The sequence below is a fragment of the Mustela nigripes genome, chromosome X, assembly GCF_022355385.1.
Source record: "Mustela nigripes isolate SB6536 chromosome X, MUSNIG.SB6536, whole genome shotgun sequence".
NCBI classification, from domain to species: Eukaryota; Metazoa; Chordata; class Mammalia; order Carnivora; family Mustelidae; genus Mustela; species Mustela nigripes.
In genome coordinates this window covers 105,191,168-105,214,592 of record NC_081575.1, presented here as the reverse complement: position 1 = coordinate 105,214,592, position 23,425 = coordinate 105,191,168, and the positions used below count along the sequence as shown (strand labels likewise).

The 23,425-nt window shown below is 41.8% G+C and overlaps 1 non-coding gene across 1 annotated transcript; it reads left to right on the top strand.

The window, feature by feature from the left end:
* The first annotated feature begins 21,279 nt into the window (after nt 1-21,279).
* On the top strand, nt 21,280-21,382 carry LOC132007897 (U6 spliceosomal RNA). The gene has a single exon (XR_009401453.1). It is a non-coding gene; the product is annotated as a U6 spliceosomal RNA (small nuclear RNA).
* The last annotated feature ends 2,043 nt before the right edge of the window (nt 21,383-23,425 follow it).

Sequence of the window (23,425 nt, the reverse complement as noted above, 5' to 3'; positions counted from 1 at the left end):
GGGTGCTCTCCACTCCTTGTCCTCCAGAAAAACTGGCAGACTCCCTCATTTGCTAGTCAAAAAGAAAGTCTTAATTGTCCCATTGGGCTTTTACCCAAACCCATGCTTAACATCACTTCTTTCTTCCTCATTGTAGGAGTAGATCTTAAACTGGCTGCCTGTAGTCAAACCCTCCATCAGTGAGGTCTGCTACTGCTCCCCAGGTCCTATTCTATACTTGGGTATGCTGGGTCTCACGTATGCTTTTCCAAAAAAGCATTGTAACCTTATCAGCCTCCTGAAGGAGGAAGTTTAAAATCTGTGGAGTCAGTTTGACACAAGAAGATGGTACAAACCCCCATGTAGTGTGGCTTCTTTTAATGAGAAGCAGGCAAATTTTGCAGCAGTTTTAAGGAAGAAACAACTATTCTATCAGGAACAAATACCAAAGAGTGTGAAGAACAGAAGTTTTTTTCACTATACATATAATTCTGAGTGTGAACTCATTTAAATAATTTCAAGTATTATATCTAGAAAGTATGCCCTCAAAATATATTGGGAATTGTAATTCTCCCAAGGCCATCAAGAATGACATGTATAACTTGCCAATCAACAAGACATCATTATATATTGAAAACCTGACGTTGAAGGAACTCTCCTTGGATGCCATAGGAACATTCACAGTTCAGCATATTACACATTCCAATTACATGTTAGTACATGGTGCATACAATGAATTGGCTTGCAGGCTTCTCAAGGACAGAATCACTTTTAATTTTTCATCTCTTCACTAGAAGTTCTACAGCCGCATTCAGACACTTTTCACAAGAATAAAGACCACAGATATTTTTAGGTATCTAACATACCAGCTTATAGGAGACCATCTACTCTCCTTGGATGGAAGCCCAGAAAGTAGGGGTAAGAGTAGCAGGGGGTGTAATTGGCACCAATAAACATGGGTTTACACCCACCTTCAGCTGTTCTTTGGCCACGGCCAACGTACTTTTAACAGCTATGCACCAAGTGAACAGTTGATTGCAACCTGACACCTTGTTGCCTAAGCCTAACCTTCTGAAGTTTTTTCAACAGGTAACACTTACTACATAGTACCAGAGAAAACAACCTTAACTATCCTGGTCCACACTCTGACAAAGTTTAGACAGTGGAAGGACCCTTAAGATCACATGTCACCTACCATGTAGACAAGAAATATGCTACCAGATCCTAGAAGCCACACCTCTTGTAACTTGGCCTATAATGCTCTACTGATGCAGGAAAGACTTGATGTATCCTAACCTGCCCCTGCTGTGCTATTAGATCAGGAAGTCTCATCTCATCCACAGGTTCAGGGAGGATCATCACAAGTACCATCATCCCAGAGGACTTAGCCATTCTTACACTTAACAAAACATCTACTATTGGGGCGCCTGTGTGGCTCAGTGGTTAAGCACCTGCCTTTGGCTCAGGTTGTGATCTGAAGGTCCTGGGATCAAACCCTGCATCAGGCTCCCTGTTCAGCGGGAAGCCTGCTTCTCCCTCTCCTACTCCCCCTGCTCTGTTCCCTCTCTTACTGTGTCCCTCTGTCAAATAAATAAATATATTTTTTTAAAAGTTATTATTAGCTTAGGGATCCTACTGTGCCTCTCATTACCACTTAAGTGAGAGAACATGATTCCAGATGCTGGGGAATATATCCTAGCCATTAACCTGACCAGGATGGCCTCTTGTCTAATAAAGGAGCATCATAATTTCATCAACCACATGATCAGTACCATTTGGGATTTCATTCACAAAGAAATACAAAACCAAGGAGAATGTAAATTTACTTTCACACTAAAAATATTTTAAAGGCCTTTTCAGTTTTTGACACTTTAATATTTACTAATACAGCAAAAAAAGAATGAGTTAAAATTCCACTTCCCTGTCATCTTTATGTCATGCACCAGAAAAGACACATGATAAGAAAATGGATAGAAATCCAAGTTGTAGATGACCTGCTTATGGAGGAGCCACCTCTAGGCTGTAGCTGAGTGCTTTTCTACCCTGTAGCTCTATGCTCAAATGAGGGGAGTACAGAAATTCCTGTATCTCAACAAACCCCAAGGGATGAGAAAACTGCCTCATGAGGATAAGGGTTGGAATGACTGACCCAAGTGCAAGAGCTTCAGAAAGCTTCACTTGTGTTCTCTGCATTTAGGGTGACACAGGCATGGTGTGTGATTAATGTAGAACGAAAAACTAAGGCTGGAGTTACCTCTGCTAGGAGGGACAAAAGGGAGCTGGAAGGAATGAACTGGAGATGATAACGTCCCACTGCACAACTATGAGGTTTGAATGACAGCATTTCACCTAGGCTTAAGAGACTCACCAATATTTTCAATAGAGCATTGTAGCCTTAACAGTCTCCAGGAGAAAAAGATCAAAAATCTCATGGAGTCCTTTAGGCCCCACATGAAGACAGGCCACTCAAGGGGCAGCCACTCAAAACTTCACCAGTGGCCTCAAGTCTCCCAGCTTAGTAGTACATGGGGGCACTGACAAGTCACAACAGAAGGCAGGAGGAGCATAAATGGGAGGAACTGGTATGACTGCTACCCCACACTGGTTTGACAAGATGGGTTCTATCAAGTCCTTTAATACTTTAACCAGTGCATGAACTCTTCAGTTCTTTTTAGTGGTGAAGGGACCTCAACTTCTACCACAGGCTTCTTCCTTCCTGAATGAAGTAAGATTTGGCTTTTTTGAAAATTTTGATCTACAAAAGTCCAAGTAGCCAGGATCTCAGGAGATTTTCATCGGCCACTTTCTGCCTAATGTGATAAACATTTTTCAATAGGCTGCATACACTGTCATATCTGGAAAATCTATCTTCAGGGAATGATGAGATGATGGAATACTGGATTACATCCACACTGTATGTGCCTTGTCTTCCTGGACATCTTCCAATTCACTCCCTCTTCTCCCTTCCTTTTCTGTTTTTGTCAAAGGTTCCCAAGGTCTCCCTGTCTTCACTTTTTATGTTGACTGAGATCTTTAAAGAATGCAGTGGTTCTAAAACTGAATATTGGACCCCAATCATTTAAGGAGACTCTTAGGTAAGCTGGACAGGGAGAATCCTAGTGGAATCCTTTTTAACATACTCATCTGTAGATGTACAGACAGAGAGATTCACAAATTACTTCTGCCAACAAATGACCATGGAGCAATTCTAGAAGCTCAGCCTTCCCTTTCCAATATCACCTTGTCCCACTATGAAAGGCAAGGTCTCACAAGCATTTTTTTTCCAAAAAGACATCGTAATTTAGCTGATCTCAGAAGAAGAAAGCTAAAATATCATGAAGATAATTTTATAAGCAGGTAGAGCTAGACTGCTCTGTCTAGTGGGGAGGTGAACTCAAGGCCAACAGGGAGATAGGATTCCTGAAGTGCCACCATCACCTTACATGCAAGCTTAGGACGGAGATTCTAGCCTGGTGCTGGGAGCCTCAATATGTCACCACCTAAATGGCAGAAAGAGTACAAGAATAGGAAACGTATTTGCCACACAGAAAGACTACCAAAAAAAAAAAAAAATGATTATACACACTTGTCGCCCCAGTGTGTGACCAGACACCAGAACCTGCAACCAACAACCGACAAACACCAAGTCTTTTTAGGGGACATTGGACAAGACAAAGGAAGCTCCCAGAAAATACCCACTGTAGTCTAAACACCTCCATTTGACGGGATGAGGATAAATTTGGACTGGAGATAAGTCAACATAAAATTCTAAGCACAACCAGAAGACTTCAAGCCAGAAGAGAGCACAAGGGAGTCAATATGAGGAAGGGTCTGCACGCACCTGACAACTCACAAAATGATGTGGCGAGGAGGTACTGACTTCCCAACATCTGAAAGCAGTAAGGAAATGCATGTGTAGTGGCTACAATTAAGGATGCCTTGAGGAAAGGTCCTCACAGATGTGACCATAAAGCCTGTCTTGGATAAAATGTTGAAAGCAACACATCCTTGGATACAAGCATTTTTGGCAGAGGCTCCAAAGACCAAAACAATTAATGTCTAGAACCCCATATTCTAAAGTGAAGTAATAAATTGCCTTGCCAAAATCCTGAGCAAAACTGGGTCAGTTGGCGTTGGTCCATTTCCCAGCACAGAGATATGAAACGTTGAGGTAAAAGAAGAAAGAAAGAAACTCTGGGGGAGTTATCAGGGTGGTAGGCATTTTCTTCCCTGACCAGAATCTGGACCTCCTCCTGACATCTCAAAAATCATGAAATATCCAATTTAAACGGGAGGTACCTGCTGGGGGGAATGCCACATTTAGACCCAAACTGACTTTCTTACACATGGGCTCCACTAGGAGATGAGCGTCAGCTATCCATTTCTCTTCATTCTTCAAGAATTCAAGCCATCTTTCAGTGGTGTCTGCAGCCTGAAGATGACACAGGAAATAAATGGGCCATTGAATGTCACATAAAGTAGCCCACTGCTAAGTACATTTTACTATAAAAGTCACCCCAGTATTTGATTACATGTGGTCAATGAATCCAAATGAAATCACAGGGGTTTGGGGGTTTTTTAATTATTTATTTATTTGATAGACAGAGATCACAAGTAGGCAGAGAGGCAGGCAGAGAGAGGAAGGGAAGCAGGCTCCCCACTGAGCAGAGAGCCCAATGCGGGGCTCGATCCCGGGACCCTGGGATCATGACCTGAGCTGAAGGCAGAGACTTTAACCCACTGAGCCACACAGCGCCCCTGAAATCACAGTTTAAGTACAAGTCCTTACATAAAATTCCCCCTTCCACTATGCATATACATAAGGTTGATTCACTGTAATCTGTGTTCAGTGGTAATCTTGAAAGGAGGATACAAAGCCAGGTCTGGCACCTCAGCATATGGGACCTGAAGATGCCCTCTCTATTTGACTGTAGAGCTGGCCTCACGTGCTAGAATCACACGGTCTTGTTTTGGGGCCAGCTCTGAAACTACAGACGGATTACACTCCTTAGTGCAGAGTTCATCCAGGTGATCAGGGTGCTAACCTGGACAGAACATAATGTGATAAGCTTCTTGATTCCTATGAACTTCAATTCATAGGAATTGATGTGTATAGATTCATGTATAGATTCATACACATAGATTCATGTGTATCACACAGGACACAAAAAGGAGGTGCACATCTTATGCAAATGACTTTGCTACCAGAGACCGAGAATTGATCATCCAGTCATCCTGCTTTCAGGCACCTGTCCACACTGTCAGCCCATGGACTCCTGCCCAGGACTCAAATGTAACAAGTTACATTTCAGAGCCTATTTTTCAGAGCAAGCACCACAGCGTGTGGGCTATGCATGCAAGCTCTACCATCTGAGCAGACTGCCTTCTTCCATGCTCAGGGCAAGTGGTTTTCTTTGGGGTTGTACAGCTTCTACAGCCCACTGCAGAATTTAATGTATGTGTCCATGCACCAGATCCAGGCATCCGCAGGAACCTGGGTGAACAGAAGCCACATGAAAATGTGGTGCAGTGGGGCACCTGGGTGACTCAGTGGGTTAAGCCTCGGCTCAGGTCATGATCTCAGGGTCCTGGGATCAAGTCCTGCATCCGTCTCCCTTCTGAGCAGGGAACCTGCTTCCCCCTCTCCCTCTGCTGCTCCCCCTGCTTGTGCTCTCCCCCCTCTCTCTCACTTTCTGTCAAATAAGTAAATTCTTTTTTTTTAAGATTTTATTTATTTGAAAGACAGAGATCACAAGTAGGCAGAGAGGCAGGCAGAGAGAGAGGAGGAAGCAGGCTCCCTGCTGAGCAGAGAGCCCAATGCAGGGATGTGGGGCTTGATCCCAGGACCTTGAGATCATGACCTGAGCCGAAGTTAGGCACCCCTAAATTTTAAAAAAAAAAAAAAAGAAGAAGAAGAAGAAGAAAGAAAGAAAGAAAGAAAATGCTGTGCAGGCACCATCTCTGCATCTCAATCACTCATGTTTGGAGACTGACTAGACACTTTTGCCTGAACCTCTGAGATACTATTAATGCCTGGTTTACTTCTTCTCTGGATGTGCCACTCTCACTTAAAAATGGGTATTTTGGGGGTAAAACCCACTTTGTTGGAATTCTCATTTGGTGCTCATTTTCTAATAGAAAATTAGGGCATATCAATGCCTGCTTAATATGCTTTCTTACTCTCTCAATATCCATCAGCACCTACTAACAAGCCAGCAATATTGCTTCAAACAGGGTATATCAGGTGATGATGTCAGGCAAGCAACATAAACAAATCACAAAGGGAGTCACTGCCTAGAGGTCACATCTTTTGCCACATAAATATCCGTCTCTGGTACTTTTTCTCAAAACACACTGCATGAGTGATGTGTGTGAGTAGAAAAGTGGTCTGTATAGCTTGTTTGAGAGTTTCCATAGCACACTCATCAAAAAGGCTACCTTTTGAGTCATCTTTTATAATGGGCTGAACAGGATCCCTGTATATGGGGTATGAAGTTCACCCAATACCGATCAGCATATCACATACTTTGCCAAATTTCATTTTCTGGAGGTTTTTAGGCCATCGGTTTTTCTTGAACAAGGTCAGGGAATGTCATCTGGGGATTAATCTACATGGCTCACCAGAACTATATCTAGGTGGCTAGCTGCTGATTCTTCTCATGGTTAAACTCTCAACATGGGCTCCACAGGTAATGTACTGTCTGCATAACAAACACAGTACAACTGCCCTGAGCCCTTCTTTCACAATAATGTCCTCATTTAATGATACCAGGACTCTTCTGGTAAGAATTCAGCCTTTGTGAGTCTCAACCAATCAACCAGTGAGAAATCATGGAATGCCTCAGGATGCTCTGCAGTAGACAGGAGAACATACATTACAGTATGTGCTCCACACAAACACATAGCCTCTGATCGTCCAATTGTAATGTGATCTGAAAAAACAAAGCATTAAAATAACCAGTGCCTAACACCATGCTTTTCAGTCAACAAAATGACTCTATGACCATCATAATAACTAGAATTACAGGGGTAAGGAGGGTTACCAGACTGAGTTTGTGGTCATCCACAATTTGATGTGAGGTACCAATGGCTTTTCTCACTGATCACACAGTTATTGTAGGGCGGTGTAGTCTCTTTAAGCACCTCTTTCTCTTTGTTTCTTGATCAGTATAGGAACCTCCTTTTACCTCCTTCCTCCTAAGGCTTTACTGATACCTCATGGCTAAGCTGAGGAAGACAGGAAGACTGATAGGCTCCCAACTGTCCATTCATCCCACTACCAATGCTCTAATTGTGACATTTCCCCATTGGGAACATCCCTTACAACCAAGAGACTAATTACATATATTTGATCTTCCCACAATACATTCAGCAGTAACAGCTATAATATCTTGCACGTGAATTGGTCTGTAAGGGCCCACACATAAACTCGCATCAGTCCATAGTCCAATCTGAGAGTTATTTCCTCAAAGTAAATTTTGACAGTGCTCATGAGAATTTCAGGGCATCACAGTCACTTGTGTCCCTGTGCACAAAGGACTGGAAAAGTGTAAAAAACATGAGTACAGTTGAGTCCCCAATACATTTTCACCAGTGGACAAAGCCTTTTGTCCCATTTAGAGACTGTCTAGGGTCTAGATCTGTTTGTTCTTAAAAGAATAGAGGCCTGAAGTAGAAGTCAGTATTGAATATGTTAAAGAAACATCTATGTGAACAAGAAAAATCTAGCAAATTTTTCTGTCTTCTTGGTACTCTTCCTGTCAATACCCAAGTATTCATGGTTAGATTGGCTTGGAACATGCCAATTTATGTGATGCTTTTTGGGTGATCTCCACTCCTTTCCTGCCAGCACAACTGAGGGCTTCCTGATCTACCACGTAAAGGAAGCCTCTAAAGTCTCATTAGGTTTTAGCCCAGACCTATTCATACTGCTCTTTCCTTTCTGCTTTCTGTGGGAGCAAAGCTCAGTATAGCTCTACATAACTGACTACACTTGAACAGGAGGGAATATTTTATCTGTAATCATAGCCATCAGTCATACAGAAGAAGTTTCCATTTCCTGGTGACAGAGATGAGAAACTAAGAAGAAAAGAATGTTTTTCTTAGATTTATGGGGTTCTCTACCCTTTATGTCTTTCTTATCATGTTGTATTCTACCCTTTATGTCTAACTCCAACTACCTATACAATTCAGCAGGGGTCTCAGGGACAGAGTTGAAGGATCACGTGCCTCCCTGTCACCAAAGCATTTATAATCTGCAACCATATACCAATGTTGTGGACACTGTAGTCTTATCTATTCTGCAAATCCATTTTGAGGGGTAAAGGGTAGGCTGAAAATCCCATATCCCAGAAGACTACGGAGCAAATGAGAATTTGCTTCATGACAACCTTGAAAGGGGGAGAGGAAGGCAAGTACGGCATGGCAAGGTGATCTGCCATATTCTGATGGGATGTGTTTCAAGCTTTTCCCTGTGTAACCTATAAGGAGAGGTGCAAAGTCACCAAGGCAAAAACATAAAATGAATACCCTATACCTGGATAACACCAGGGAGCTTCTCCATTTGGGACATCTGTAAGTCATAAAATCACCACAATCTTGAGGGAAGATTACACTATCCTTCACCCCTCACATGTTTCTCTGTAATACTCAGGCTTGCATGACTGGAGACCCATGACCGATTTTGAGATGAGGGATAATGTTATGAATTAAATGTTTGTGTCCTACTCTCACCCACCACCACCAAATTTATATGAAGCCCTAACCCCACTGTGATGGTATCTGGAGATAGAGCCTTCAGGAGGTAATTAGGTTTAGATGAGGTCATGAGGGCAGGGCCATCGTGATGGGATTTATGCCCTTATAAGAAAAGGAAGAGACATCAGAGCTCGCTCTCCATAGCACATGTGGACACAGCAAGAAGGCAGCCATCTGCAAGCCAAGAAGAGGGCCTTTACCAAAAACCAAATCTGCTAGGACCTTGATTTTGGACTTCTCAGCCCCCAGAACTAGGAGAAACAAATGTCTTTTGTTTAAGTCAACCATGCTATGGTGTTTTGTTATAGTTGCTAAGCTGAGTAAGACAGATGGGATGAATGACATAAATGCAACAGCTTTAGGAAGCTTCACCCATGACTCTGGAGTTAGAAGTGCAAAGGGACTAATGTCTGACTCACACAGGATAAAGCTGGAGCTAGTACTGCCCTTACTATAAGGTACAATAAGGTCGTTGACTTGGGAGCCCCTGTACTTCCACCACCTGAAGAAGAGAGGTCTTTGTTCTCCGTGGTCAGCATGTGGGCTCTGAGAAAAGAAATGTGGTAGGGATTTTCTCCACCCCTGTAAGGAAAGGACAGCATATAACCAAGAGCTTCAGAAAACTCTTCTTATGTCCTGTGGAGTTTTTGAAACACAAGGTACAGTATCTGAGATACACAAATAAAGTCAAGAACCTCGGACTGGAGCAGCCACTGCCAAAGATATCATAAAAGGGTAGTTTGGGAATGAGCTGTGCTTCTGCCATGTGCAAGAGAAAGGACTGCATTTCCAATGTCCACATGCGGATGTTATGATGGTGAGTGGCATAAGATTGTGTTAGAAGGAAAGCATCTAGAGGAGTATGTGGAAAGAACAGAAGGAGCCAAACTGAAGGGTCAGTCACAAAAGGCTGAGGAATTGAGTATGGGTCAAGTGGACAGGCAAGGAAAGGCGTATTTCTGAAAACCTGCACTGAAGAGGATTTTGAATATATATACTCCAAAGGCCAAGACAACAAGTGCCAAATACTCCCATAATGTAATGTGAGGTACTAGTATGCCTGTTATGGACTGAATTGTGTCCTCCAAAATTCTTGTGTTGAAGTCCTAACCCCCAGTGTGATTTACTTGGATATAGGGCTTTAAGGAGATAATTAAAATTGAATGAGGTCATCACAGTAGGGTCCTAATTCAATAGGACTGGTGCCCATTTAAGAATAGGAAAAGTCAGGACACCTGGATGGCTCAGTTGGAAGGGCATCTGCCTTTGGCTCAAGTCATGATCTTGAGACTCTAGGACTGAGCCAGAGAAGATTGAGAGTGAGACTCTGGGATTGAGCCAGAGAGAGCCTCCTTCTCCCTCTCCCTCTGCCTCTCCCCTCTACTCATATGCTCTCTCTAATAAACAAATAAAATGTTTTTAAAAAATAATAGGAAAAATCACCAAAGTGCACACTCTCTCTGTACGCATGAATAGAAGAAGCTATGTGAGGACAAACAAGAAGATCGCCATCTGCAAGCCAGGAAGATGGCTCTCATTAGAGATCAATCCTGACACTTAGATCTTGGACACCTACCTTCCAGAACTATGAAAAAATAAATTTCTGTTGCTTAAGCCCCCCAGTCTGTTATATCTTATTATAGGAACCTGAGCAAACTAACAGACCACGCCACAAAAAAATAGACCTATATGGGTTCTCTTGACATTAGCCCACCACCCACCATAGAGATCTAAAAGAACTGAGAAGAAAGGAGAAAAGAATTCAAAGGTATCAGTGTGAAAGGCATTTTGTCCACAGTCATCAAGTACAGAAAAGGACTATTTACCCCTTGCCACAAAATCACTGACAAAGAGCTTTACAACTGACTAAGGTCCCTAAAGATTAAGGAAGATGGGAACTAGTGTCCGACCTACCCAAGTAAAATACAAGAGGCTGAGACTAGTGGTACCCCAAGATAAGGAACAGTAAAAGTGCATCTTGGGAGAGGGCAGCAAACCCACAATTTATAGAGAAGATATCTCTGATTTCCAGGGTTCACATATGGATTCTAGGGGCAAAAGTACCTGAAAATTACTTAAATGCCAAAAGCAGCACATGAAGAGGCAAAATGACCCCCGAAAGAGTTTAAAAACCACAAAAGGCCTATGGACTGAGGGACAGTCTCATAACCAATCAGAGGAAAAAGGCATTGCATTTAACAAGGGCATAAAGTCTTAAGTCCCTAAAAGATGAAATGAAAATGTCTCTAAGAGAGCATCCACTCATGGGACACCTGGGTGGCTCAGTGGGTTAAAGCCTCTGCCTTCAGCTCAGGTCATGATCCCAGAGTCCTGGGATCGAGTCCCACATCAGGCTCTCTGCTCAGTAGGGAGACTGCTTCCTTCTTTCTCTCTCTCTCTCTCTCTCTCTCTGCCTGCTTCTCTGCCTACTTGCGATTGCTGTCTGTCAAATAAATAAATAAAATCTTTAAAAAAAAAAAAGAGAGAGAGAGAGAGAGAGAGAGCATCCACTCAGAATTTCCTCCATATCTCAGATATGAGACCCACGCTACAATTTAGTCAACTAGTCAAGGATGGGCTCTTCTCTCTAAGCCTTTTTCTCTCTGGTAACCACACCAAGAGGGATAAGAATGAGCAACTGTACAACTAGGGAGAAGTTATACAATTTCTCACTGATCAATAAAATCAAGGCAAAACATGGCTGCCTATTTTGAACTCCATTTCTATATACACACCATTTGCAAGACTCCAATCTTTAAAGAGTACTTAGCTGGAAGTAGAAGATAATTCTCAATGTTCAAAAGTGAAAGGGTTTTTTTTTTTAAGATTTTTAAAAATTTACTTGACAGAGAGAAAGAAAGCACAAGCACAGGGAACAACAGAGGCGGAGGGAGAAACAGGCTCCCAGTTGAGAAGGGAGTCTGATGGAGGACTTGATCCCAAGACCCCAGGATCATGACCCGAGCCAAAATCAGATGCCCAACCAACTGAGCCACCCAGGCACCCCCAGAAATTGAAGTTTTGATTACTTTTCTATAATAAGCTTCTTAGAGATTGGAAGTAACAACAGAATATTTGGCTATCTAAGGGTAACCAGAAAAACTATGAGACCCTCCTGGGCTTTCCTCCCAGACATGGGGGAAACAGATCCCCAACATAGCTTTCTTAAGAAAGAGAAAAAGAATAAATGTATTGTCTTTTTTACCTCACTCACATCAGCTCCACAGGATCTCAAGTGAAGACACTGATCAAATTCCAATATGACTATACTCCAAAGTTCTTTGAAAACCCAAAAGCAGGGATCCAGTCACGTTTCTACTATTTGATACTACAAGGTGGGAGAGAATGACACACTGTGACTGGTCAGCTCTCCGTAAATATATTTTTCTAGTGTTTTTTAAAGGCCTATAAAATAATGAAAGCAAAGACCTTAAATCCCAACAGGTCACATCATGACACGTGAAAGCAGAATAAATATGCAGAAACTGGCATTAGACAAAATGAAGGGCTTCCCACATGAGCAGGCCCAAATTGACTAGATCCCTGAAGCTGTGATAAAATCAGCAACCAATAAAGACCAAGTCTCTATAAGGGGCCTTTATATGTCACAGACGTGAGGCATTTGGATGCAACCTGAAAACTCACAGAACAATGGGATGAAAGGGTACTGCCTTACCCAGTGTTTGAAATATGAAAAGTGCATAAAGAATTTACCCATAGAACCTACAATAAAGAACAGAGTGAGGGAATATGCTATGCATCAGATAGATCCCTGGAAGTCTGTCTTGAACAGGATGTTGAACCTTGGATAGGCGTTTGGCAGAGGCTTCAAAAGTCAAAACAACAAATGCCAAGGACCCCATATTCTAAGGTAAAGTACCATATTAACTTGCTAAACATCAAACCAAAACTGGGCAACAACAATAACCCACTGCCCCCTGCTGATAGATGAAAAATTGAGGTGGACGAAGAAAACATTGGAGGAAGTTATCAGCATGGTAGCTGCTGTTGGGTCACATCCCTTTTACTTAACCTTGTAATTAAGGAATCTACTTAAATGGGAGGCACCTGCTGTAGAAATGTCACAATTAAAGTCCAGACTGACTTTCATAAAGTATATGCTCCAGTGAGAGTTGAGCACTGGTTGACTGATTGGTTGTCCTTGTTCTTCATCATCATCATCATCATTATTTTTTTAATTAATTAATTAATTAATTAATTTTAGGATCTAAGCAATCTTCCAATAGCATTTGCCTTCCTGGGATGAAACAAGAATGAGTGGTCCATTGAATGCCTCTTGAAGTTCCCCACTGCTGCATACTTTTTGCTGTAAAGTTGGCACTATTGTCTGATTAGATGTGGTCACCAAATACAAATAGAAAACTTAATCTGACTAAACAATCCTTACAACAATCCTAACAGTCCTTAAAAACAATTTTCCATCTGCTGTGCTCACAGGATTGCTAGTGCCAACGTCAGAAAAGGAATCAACTGCAATTCATACCCATCATAACCTTAACAGGATAATATAGCACCAGGTCTGGCACATCAGTTTATGGAACCAAGAATCCCTTCCATAGCTAACTGTAGAGCTAGCATTCTAATAAGCACTTTTCTTAGGCTTCCTTGGCCCCATGTGTTAAATCTTGTTTTCAGGCCAGATCTTGAATAGAATACAGATCATCATGTCCTATGCAATAGTCAATCCACTTGACCATGGTCCTTTCCTGGGCAGTTCAGATTGATGAGCTTCTTGATTCAACCGATTTTCATCCTAAGAGTCCCTATTCATGAGCAAGCACATGGAACACAAATAGGAATTGTGTGTCTTGTGCAGTTGGCTCATCATATTCAGCTAAACAGAGATTGGGCCAAGCACCAGTTCACAATGTCAGCCTAGAGGCAACTACCAAGGAGTCAGTCAAAATATAACAAGATGCATTTGCAGAAGGGGAGGGTGGTTTCCAGTGAAAACACCACAGACTGAATCTTCACCCGCTGAGAATTCCTTTTCCATGCAGAATTGGTTTTATTTGGGTTTTCACAGTCTCAATTTTCTGCATCTCGATATACTCCTTCTACATTTGTTAACAGATTTATCCACTAAGATCCAATCAGATCCAGGCATCTTCAATAATTTGGGTATATCTAAACCTTTTTTCTTGTATCTTTGAGTCTTTAACACTTGGTTTATTTCTTGTATGTGTACACTACTCTGCCTTAAAAACAGATGTTTCTTGGGGAATAACCACATTTTGGGGATTCTCATTTTTAACCCATCTCATGATAGGGAAAACAAGGTTTAACGACCCTTGATCTTGCTTTGTCACTCTGCTAATGTCCATCAGCACCCACCAATAAGCCAGCAATAGCTTTTTAAATGGGGTACATTGGGTAGTAGTTTCAGGCAAGCACCATGAACAAACCCCAGGGGTGCTATTGCCTAATGGCCATACCTTTTTGCCACAAGTCCCACACTGCATAAATGTCAGTCATTGACACTTTGGTCAAAACACAATGAAAAGGTAATTGTCCCTAAAAGAAAGGTAATCTGTACAACTTTTGTATATTTTCTAAGGCAGGTTGTTGGTGAACGCTATGCCTTTAAGATAATTTTATGTAATGGTCTGGGTAGGATACCTATGTGATGCACAAAGTCTGTCCAGTACTGAATGAGTCTATCATATGCTCTGCCAAATTTAGTTTTCTGGAGGGTTAAGGACACCAATACTATTGAATAAGCTTGGGGTTTTTATCTGGGCATCAGCCTCCATGGTTCAACAGAACTTATCTGGGTTGTTGAATACTAATTCTTGGCAGAGTTAATCTTCTGGCTTGATTCCTTAGGTAATACGCAGTTTGTCTAACAAGGACAATCCACTGTCCTTAGCTCTTCCAATCAGAATAATGTCATTACCTAATAGTACCATAAATTGTCTGGTGAGAATTTCCATTTTGTGGATCTCAGCCTATCAACTGGTGAGGTGTCATGGAAAAGTTTAGGTTGCCTTGTATTACAAGGTAAGCTCCATGAAGGCAAATTGGTTCCCATGACGTGGGTGCAGATAAGTGAAGAAAACAGTAACAGGTCCACCAATGCCACTTCATTAGGTGCCATGACCTCCATAATCTGGAAGTGGAGGGCTGAGTAATATAGCTGAACTGAGCTTGCATTCCAGCATAGAGACACTTGGAGTACCAGAGGGTTTTTTCACTACCCACACAAAGCTATTGTGCAGCACAGTATAGTGTTCTTTGCTTTTTTAAAAAAATAAAGATTTTATTTATTTGACAGAAAAACAGCAAGAGAGGGAACACAGGAGGGGGAGTGGGAGAGGGAGATGCAGGCTTCCCGCTGAGCAGGGAGCCTGAGGTGGGGCTTGATCCCAGGACCCTGGGATCATGACCTGAGCCAAAGGCAGATGCTTAACAACTGAACCACCCAAGTGCCCCACGGTACAGTGTTCTTAAACATCTCTGCAACTATCAATTTCTTGATCGGTGTAGGGACCTCCTTTCACTCCCCTGCCCCATATTCCCGTATCCAACACTATCTACTGATAACTCGGGACTGTGCTGAGGAAACCTGGTGGGCTTCCATTTGCCCCCTCCCCCCACTATCACCATTCTATTGTGGCATCTCCCCATTGGGAAGAGCCCTTACAATCAAAAGAAGTACACCTAAAACTCCTCTTCCCACAATATAATCAGCAGTGTAAGTGATAACATCTTCTATGTGTATTAGCTCAAAAGTACCGACACTTCAGAACACATCAGTCCATAGTCCAATCTGAGAGTTACAGTCACATGTAAAGTGAATTTTTTTACCACAGCTATGGAAGTTTCTACGAATCATGGTGACCCTTGCCCATAACAGCTGAAAGGCTAGACAACTTTGAGTGCCATGAATTCTCCAATACACCTCGACCAGTGGATATGGCCTCTTGTTCCAGTAAAAGAGGGCTGGCTCTCAATCTCTACCCTAGACCTCTTTGTTCTTAAAAGAAGAAAGCTCTGGGTAGAAAGGTGGTATAGAATAAATTAGATAAACAACAGTCTAATTAGCACAAATCTGAGCAAAGGGTCTAGGTCTCTTGCTCTCTTCCTATCATCAGAAATTCTCCCTCCTGGGCACCTAGGTGGCTCAGTGGATGACCTGCCTTCAGCTCAGGTCATGATCCCAGGGTCCTGGGATTGAGTCCTACATCAGACTCTCTACTCAGTGAGGAGCCTGCTTTACGGCGCAACACCCCCCCGCCTGCCTCTCTGCATACTTGTGATCTCTCCCTGTCAAATAAATAAATAAAATCTTTTAAAAAGAAGGAAAAAAAGAAATTCTTCCTCCTACAGAAGGAAGGTGTGTGTTCTTCATGGAGGACATGTGATCCTGAGAGACTGTGGTGAGCTTTTGCTCCATCTTAAGCAAATAAAACCCACCACATTTTCAGGTGTTCGAACATCACATCCTCAGGAAAACCTTTCCTGACCACTCACTCACCCACCCCAACATTGCACTGGGCAAAGTACTGTGTGCAGTGATAGAAAATATTGACCACGTGTCATTTCACAGTTGCATATTTATATGAGCATTCCCTCAACTCCTGATAATGCAACTAAAATTTTAGCTCTTAAAAGGCAAAAATACGTCTTTTTGGTTAATGAAGTCTCCCAGATAACAGTGCCTGAGACACAGCAGGCACTCAAAAGTATTCCAGAAATTAAGTAGTTGATATAATATGCACTTCCAAGGTCTTAATTTCTATTGTTATGAGTAAGATACAGCATGGAAACATAAAAATATAATAAATAAATGTGATAGTGACAAAGTTCTGAACCATGGCCAGGAGATAGCAGAAGACACTCAGGGATGTACAGACCTTCCTGGGGCTCAAGGAATTACATCCCCCTAAGTGACTGTCTACATATGGATGAACTCTATTCCATCAGTCAAAAACCAATCCACTCCACCCCGAAGAAGGTTTCGCACCAAATGGAGGTGGAAGCCCCATGAACACCTGCTGATTTTCAGCAGTACACAGGCTCCACTACTAGGAAAGACAATCAAGTATTTGATTTCAGATCAGGGGGACTGTTCCAAATATGTAAAGAACATATGGATATGCACCCACAGTGCAAAAATTAAGGTTGCAATGAATGCAGGTGCTGTGGACACATTTCTGAAAGCCTGCATTGAATGAGAAGTTGAACACACACCCTCCAAGGTAAGACACTGGCAGAGGCTCCAAAGGCCAAGACAAAATAAATAAAGGTAACACTGTGTGTCAACTCTACTCAAATTTTAAAATTTGATAAACAAATAAATAATAAAGTGATAGGCCACCCTGCAAAGAAATGGATCCAAATGAATTAGCCCATCACTCAACCCAGGTATAGAAAAATCTTTAGCGGGAAGGAGAAAAGAGTTTTCAGAGGGAGCTGTTACCATGCTCGGAATTTTCTCCACCCTCATGAGGGAGGGATGGGGATTGTCTCCCAGTTGCTACAAAATCACTGATAAAACACTTCAGAAATACTGACTCATATCCATGAAGGTTGAAAGAGAAAGGAAGAACTGGTAGGAACAAAGGATCTGGCTCTGATATTTTCTAGCACAGTACCCTTCCCTAAACTGAATTTCCAGATCTCTAAATTAAGGAGAGCAATTCATATTACACATTTCCTGGGTCTCTCTGGGTCCTGGGGTTTACATTACCCTTCCAGTATCAAGGTCTTCCATAATGTTGTTTTGTGGACCACTAGGATGTTCATTCATGATCCTTAACTTTGTCTTATACTCAGGGGATTTCTTCAGCTAATGACAACCACATAATCAGTGCCTCAAAATTACACTCTTAGGAAAGTATTCCCTGATGACTCAATCATCCACTCTGACCCCACTATAGAGTATACCCTGTGTCCTTGCTATAGACCCTCATAACAGTCTGAATTTTTCTTTCAGAAAAAGCATCTTACAGTTTTATAAGTATACAATATTTATTAGTAAATTACGGATAGTGCCCTTAAAATTGCTCTTTAAAAGCAGAAACACATCCCTGTGCTTAGTGCTTCCTCCCAATTAATAGTGTCTGGTACTGAGTGCATAATAAGTACTCAAAAGTATTCTGTAAATGACATTCTTAATATAAGATCAAATACTGACTGATCAATTTCTATGAGTGTGACCAGGATGGAGCATTAGAAGGTGAAACACATCCAAAGAATAAATGGGTCTATGACAGAACTGCCCATCATGGAACGGGTAATGGAGAAAGACATTTGGAGAAGGATGAATTTCAGGGCTTTGAAGAATCACATATGGGACGCCTGGGTGGCTCAGTGGGTGGAGCCTCTGCCTATGGCTCAGGTCATGATCTCGGGGACCTGGGACCGAGCACCTCGGCTGGCTCTCTGCACAGCGGGGAGTCTGCTTCCCGGTCACTCTCTCTGCCTGCCTCTCTACCTACTTGTCATCTCTGTCTGTCAAATAAAATCTTAAAAAAAAAAATCACATCCCCTGAGTGTCTCTTCATATTGATAAGGCGTGTTCCACAAGCCATAAACCAACTCGCACAACCTTGAATTTTTAAGACAATCATAACATATGCCTGCCTGGTCAATGAGGAACACTAGAGAGAAAATACATATACGTTGGAACTGTCACTCAAGCTCTTTCCCCCAAATATAAATAAAAATGTTTAGCATCTTCCCTCCTCTCATTCTTGACTCATTCTCTCATCCTCATTCCCTTCTCTCATTCACCCAACCTTGACCACATGGACAAGTGACAGACCATCAAAACTTGTCCATATTCAACCAGAGGCTACTTTCAGAGTACAAATGGCTCCAAAACACACGGGTGTGGGAGACTTATTTGTGAATTCCAGCTGGATAAGCCTTACCACACATCTTTTACCTTGAACTCTTACATTTTTTACTGAATCTAACATTTTATTTCTATGGTTAATTAGATATAAATTTTAAGTCTCGGAACTTGTATTAAGATTTTATATTCATCATTTGTTTCAGCTTCAATCCATAGGGAAGGTATTGACATATATCTCAGATAAAGGTGAAGCAACTTAGGTCTTTCCCAAAGCCACCAGGACAAGAAGCAGAACCTAAAACACTGATCCCAAAATATATGCTCTTCAGCAAGAGGAAGAGGAGGTTTCACACCTTATGAAAGCATTATTCATGTCCTAAGCAGATAAACCTCCCCTTTCAGGGTTACTCTGAGAATACAGCAGTACCTAGGCATGATCACTTCACTTAAAATAAGCACAGTACAAAAGAAAATGCACCCACAGTGCCTACAATTAAGGATGCAGTGAGTGAAGCTTCTGTGAGACAGACTTGACCCTAAAAGTATGTACCGAACAAGACGTTGAAAGCAGCCACTCTTCTCTTGTAAGAGATATGGCAGAGACTCAAAAAATAAAGAAACAAATACCTAGTACAACCATATTCTAAAGGGAGGTGCTGGGCTATGTTGAAAAAAGAACCAAAACTTGTTCTGCTGACATTATCTTATGGCCCCTCCTAAGTTCAGTTAGAAGGAATATAGATGTGGTATATATACACAATGGAATACTATGCAGCCATCAAAAGAAATGAAATCTTGCCATTTGTGACAACATGGATGGAACTAGAGCGTATCATGCTTAGCGAAATAAGTCAAGCGGAGAAAGACAACTATCATATGATCTCCCTGATATGAGGAAGTGGTGATGCAACATGGGGGCTTAAGTGGGTAGGAGAAGAATCAATGAAACAAGATGGCATTGGGAGGGAGACAAACCATAAGTGACTCTTAATCTCACAAAACAAACTGAGGGGTGCTGGGGGGAGGGGGTTTGGGAGAAGGGGGTGGTATTATGGACATTGGGGAGGGTATGTGCTTTGGTGAGTGCTGTGAAGTGTGTAAACCTGGTGATTCACAGACCTGTACCCCTGGGGATAAAAATATATGTTTATAAAAAATAAAAAATTTAAAAAAAAATTAAAATTAAAAAAAAAGAAGGAATATAGAATTTCTGTTGAGAGTTGTTGTGGTAGGTATATATTCAATCGTCATGACTCTGGGTCTCTTCCTCCCATTCCCAAAGACATAATTAAACACTCTATGTAAATGAGAACCTCCCTTCTGGGGAACTGTTACATTTAGAACAGAAAGTGACATGTGTTCTACTGAGAACTGAGCAGCAGTCACCCCTTTCTCTTTTTCAGTTTCTTCTATGAGAATCCAAGCCATTCTCCAGTGAGCAGTACATGCTACCTGGCTATTCTACAGAGCATGAATAGCCCAGAAAACATCCAGGGAGCTCAAAATGCTGGGCACGTCTTTCTACATACCAGGCAATGAGGCCTGACTGGAAGCAGTCAATCAACGCAAATATAAAGCAAAGTCCAATTCTGTTGCAAAAATTCCCCTGACTCCTCCAAAATGGATATGGCAATACCATAGTCAGAAAAGGTATCTACTATAGTCCATGACCAATGGTACACTTGAAACAAAAACAGAATACCAGCTCTAGTGTTTCTGGCTATAGGACACAGGGATTCACTTTACTTGACTGCAGCCAGCGCTCTGCACATTTCCAAAATTCCATGGCCTCGGGCAATGGAATCTCCAATGGGTCTTGTTTTGAGTCAGGTCCCAAATTATAAATTAACATGCCTTGTTGCACAGAGTCTCTGTTTAGCACTGGTCCTAATCTGGGCATGACACAGTTGATGAGCTTCTTGGTTCTACAGAATTTCCCTCAAAGGGTTCTCATCTATGGTCATATAACACATGAATAGATGGTATGCATTTTTAGTGTTCTGCTGATAATGTTCTTTCCAACAAAGGCTAAAAATTGATCATCTAGCCTTTCAGCTGCCAGCCACCAGCCCACACTACCAGAACATTACCAGCTGCACCTAAGTCAGTAAAAATGTAGCAAGATTCCTTTGGGTGCTTATTCTCCAAGACAAGTCTCCTATCCTAAACTCCACTAACTGAGCAGAATTCCCATTCCAGGCACAATTGTAAATAGTTTTCGTTGGTGTTATGCAGCTACACTGGCCCACATCCCTCACTGGATTTTAATTTAATTGATAAATCCACAAACCAGGCCTAGGCATCCACAAGAAACTTGGTGTACCAAAGACACCAAGAAGCCTGACCTGATGTCCCAGCCCCTGCATCTAAGACAACCATATCTGGAGAGTGACTGGGTACATTTTCCTGGGCTGTGAGACACAATTAATGCCCAGTTAACTTCTTTCCTTGATATAGTGCTTCCATGTAAACATGGAGACTGACTGGGCCATAACCACTTCATGGGATTCTCATTTTACCAATTATTTGATAGAGATGTGAGGGTGTAAAAACCGCTGCTCTTGGGGCACCTGGGGGGTTCAGTCATCAAGCGTCTGCCTTCGGCTCAGGTCATGATCCTGGAGTCCTGGGATCGAGTCCTGCATCCAGCTTCCTGCTCAGCAGGAAGCCTGTTTCTCCCTCTCCCACTCCCCCTGAATACTGTCAGAACTGATAAATGAGTGCTTCAGCAGCACATATACTAAAACTGGAACAATACAGAGAATATTAGCATGGCCCTTGGACAAGAATGACATGCAAATTCATGAAAAATTCCGTATTTTTGAGGCTTGACACCTCTAGACAGACTTAGGTACTCTCTGGTGATAAACTCTTAAATGCTTTGTATATTTTCTCAATTAGATCTCTTTTCAGAAGTGTCTGTAGAACAATAAAAATATCTGGCTTGTGAAAAAAAAGAACTGATAAATGAATTCAGTAAAATCACAGGATACAAAGTAAATGTACAGAAATCTGTTGCATTTCTATGTGCCAATAATGAAGCAGCAGAAATCGGCTGTAGCAAATTCAGGATATAGACCTGGCTGTATCCCAAGATATATTTTATATATATATATTTATATTTATATATATATATATGATACATATACATAAATATATAATCAGCCCTTAACCTGTGTTAAATTGGCTGTAGCAACTTCTTTGAAATTATATATATTTACATATATAATATATGTGTACATAAATATATATACATATATAATCAGTCCTTAACTCTTTATCATAACAGCTGTATGAAATGTGTAAAAGGGCAGCACTCTAGACCAGTCTGGACTTTCGCCACCTTTAGACAGTCACAGATGGGTTTTGGGAAGTCACTTGCTTCATCAGCAAAATGTGGGTAACAATGATAGTGATTTCAGAAGGTGGATGTAGGGACTGAATGAGAAACTACACATGAATGTCATTAGCACTGTGCCTAACCCACAGTAAGACTCCAATGTTAGCCATTTATAAAAACTCTTATTTTCTGATGATTACATCTTGTCACCAATTTTTTGCAGCACTTTGCCAACATACAAGTTGCCATGGATAGGAAACAACAAATGTTAGAGAAGATGTGGAAAAAGGGGAACCCTTTTACACTGCTAATGGGAATGCAAGTTGGTGCAGCCACTCTGGAAAACAGTGTGGAGGTTCCTCAAGATGTTAACAATAGTACCCTACCACCCAGCAATTGCAAAGTGGGTATTTACCCCAAAGATACAGATGTAGTGAAAACAAGGGGCACATGCACCCCAGTGTTCACAGCAGCAATGTCCACAATAGCCAAACTGTGGAAAGAGCCAAGATGCCCTTCGACAGATGAATAGATAAAGATGTGGTATGTATACACAATGCAATATTGTTTAGCCATCAGAAGCAATGAATACCCACCATTCGCAGTGAGATGGATGGATGGAACTGGAGGTGATTATGTTGAATGAAGTAAGTCAAACACAGAAAGACTATTATCATATGGTTTCACTCATATGTGAAACATAAGGAATAGCACAGAGGACCATAGGGGAAGGGCAGGAAATCCAAAGGGGGAGAAATCAGAGGGAGATTAACCATGAGAGACTATGGACCCTGAGAAATAATCTGGGAGTTTCAGAAGGGAGGAGGATGGGGAGAGGAGGTAACAGGGTGATGGGTATTGAGGACGGCATATGCTATGATGAGCACTGAGTATTATAGTTAACTAATGAATCACTGAACACTGCATCAAGGACTAATTATGTACTGTATAGTGGCTAACTGAACATAATCTTTAAAAAAACAGGGGTTCCTGGGTGGCTCAGTGGGTTGATCCTCTGCCTCCAGCTCAGGTCGTGATCTCAGGATCCTGGGATTGAGCCTGCATTGGGCTCTCTGCTCAGCGGGGAGCCTGCTTCCCCCTCTCTATCTGCCTGCCTCTCTGCCTACTTGTGATCTCTCTGTCAAATAAATAAATGAAAATAAAATCTTTTTAAAAAGATTAAGAGAAGGTGATATGGTAGATTTGTAACTACTTCCCTGACAATATTTTAAACATGAATTACTATAAACACACACAAAAAATAAATAAACAAAACGCAAGAAACAACAGGTGTTGGTGAGGATGTGGAGAAAGGGGAACCCTCTTACACTGTGATGAGTGCAGAACAAACTGTGAAGTCACTCTGGAAAACTGTATGGAGTTTCCTCAAGAAATTAAAAATAGAGGGGCGCCTGGGTGGCTCAGTGGGTTAAGCCGCTGCCTTCGGCTCAGGTCATGATCTCAGGGTCCTGGGATCGAGTCCCGCATCGGGCTCTCTGCTCAGCAGGGAGCCTGCTTCCTCCTCT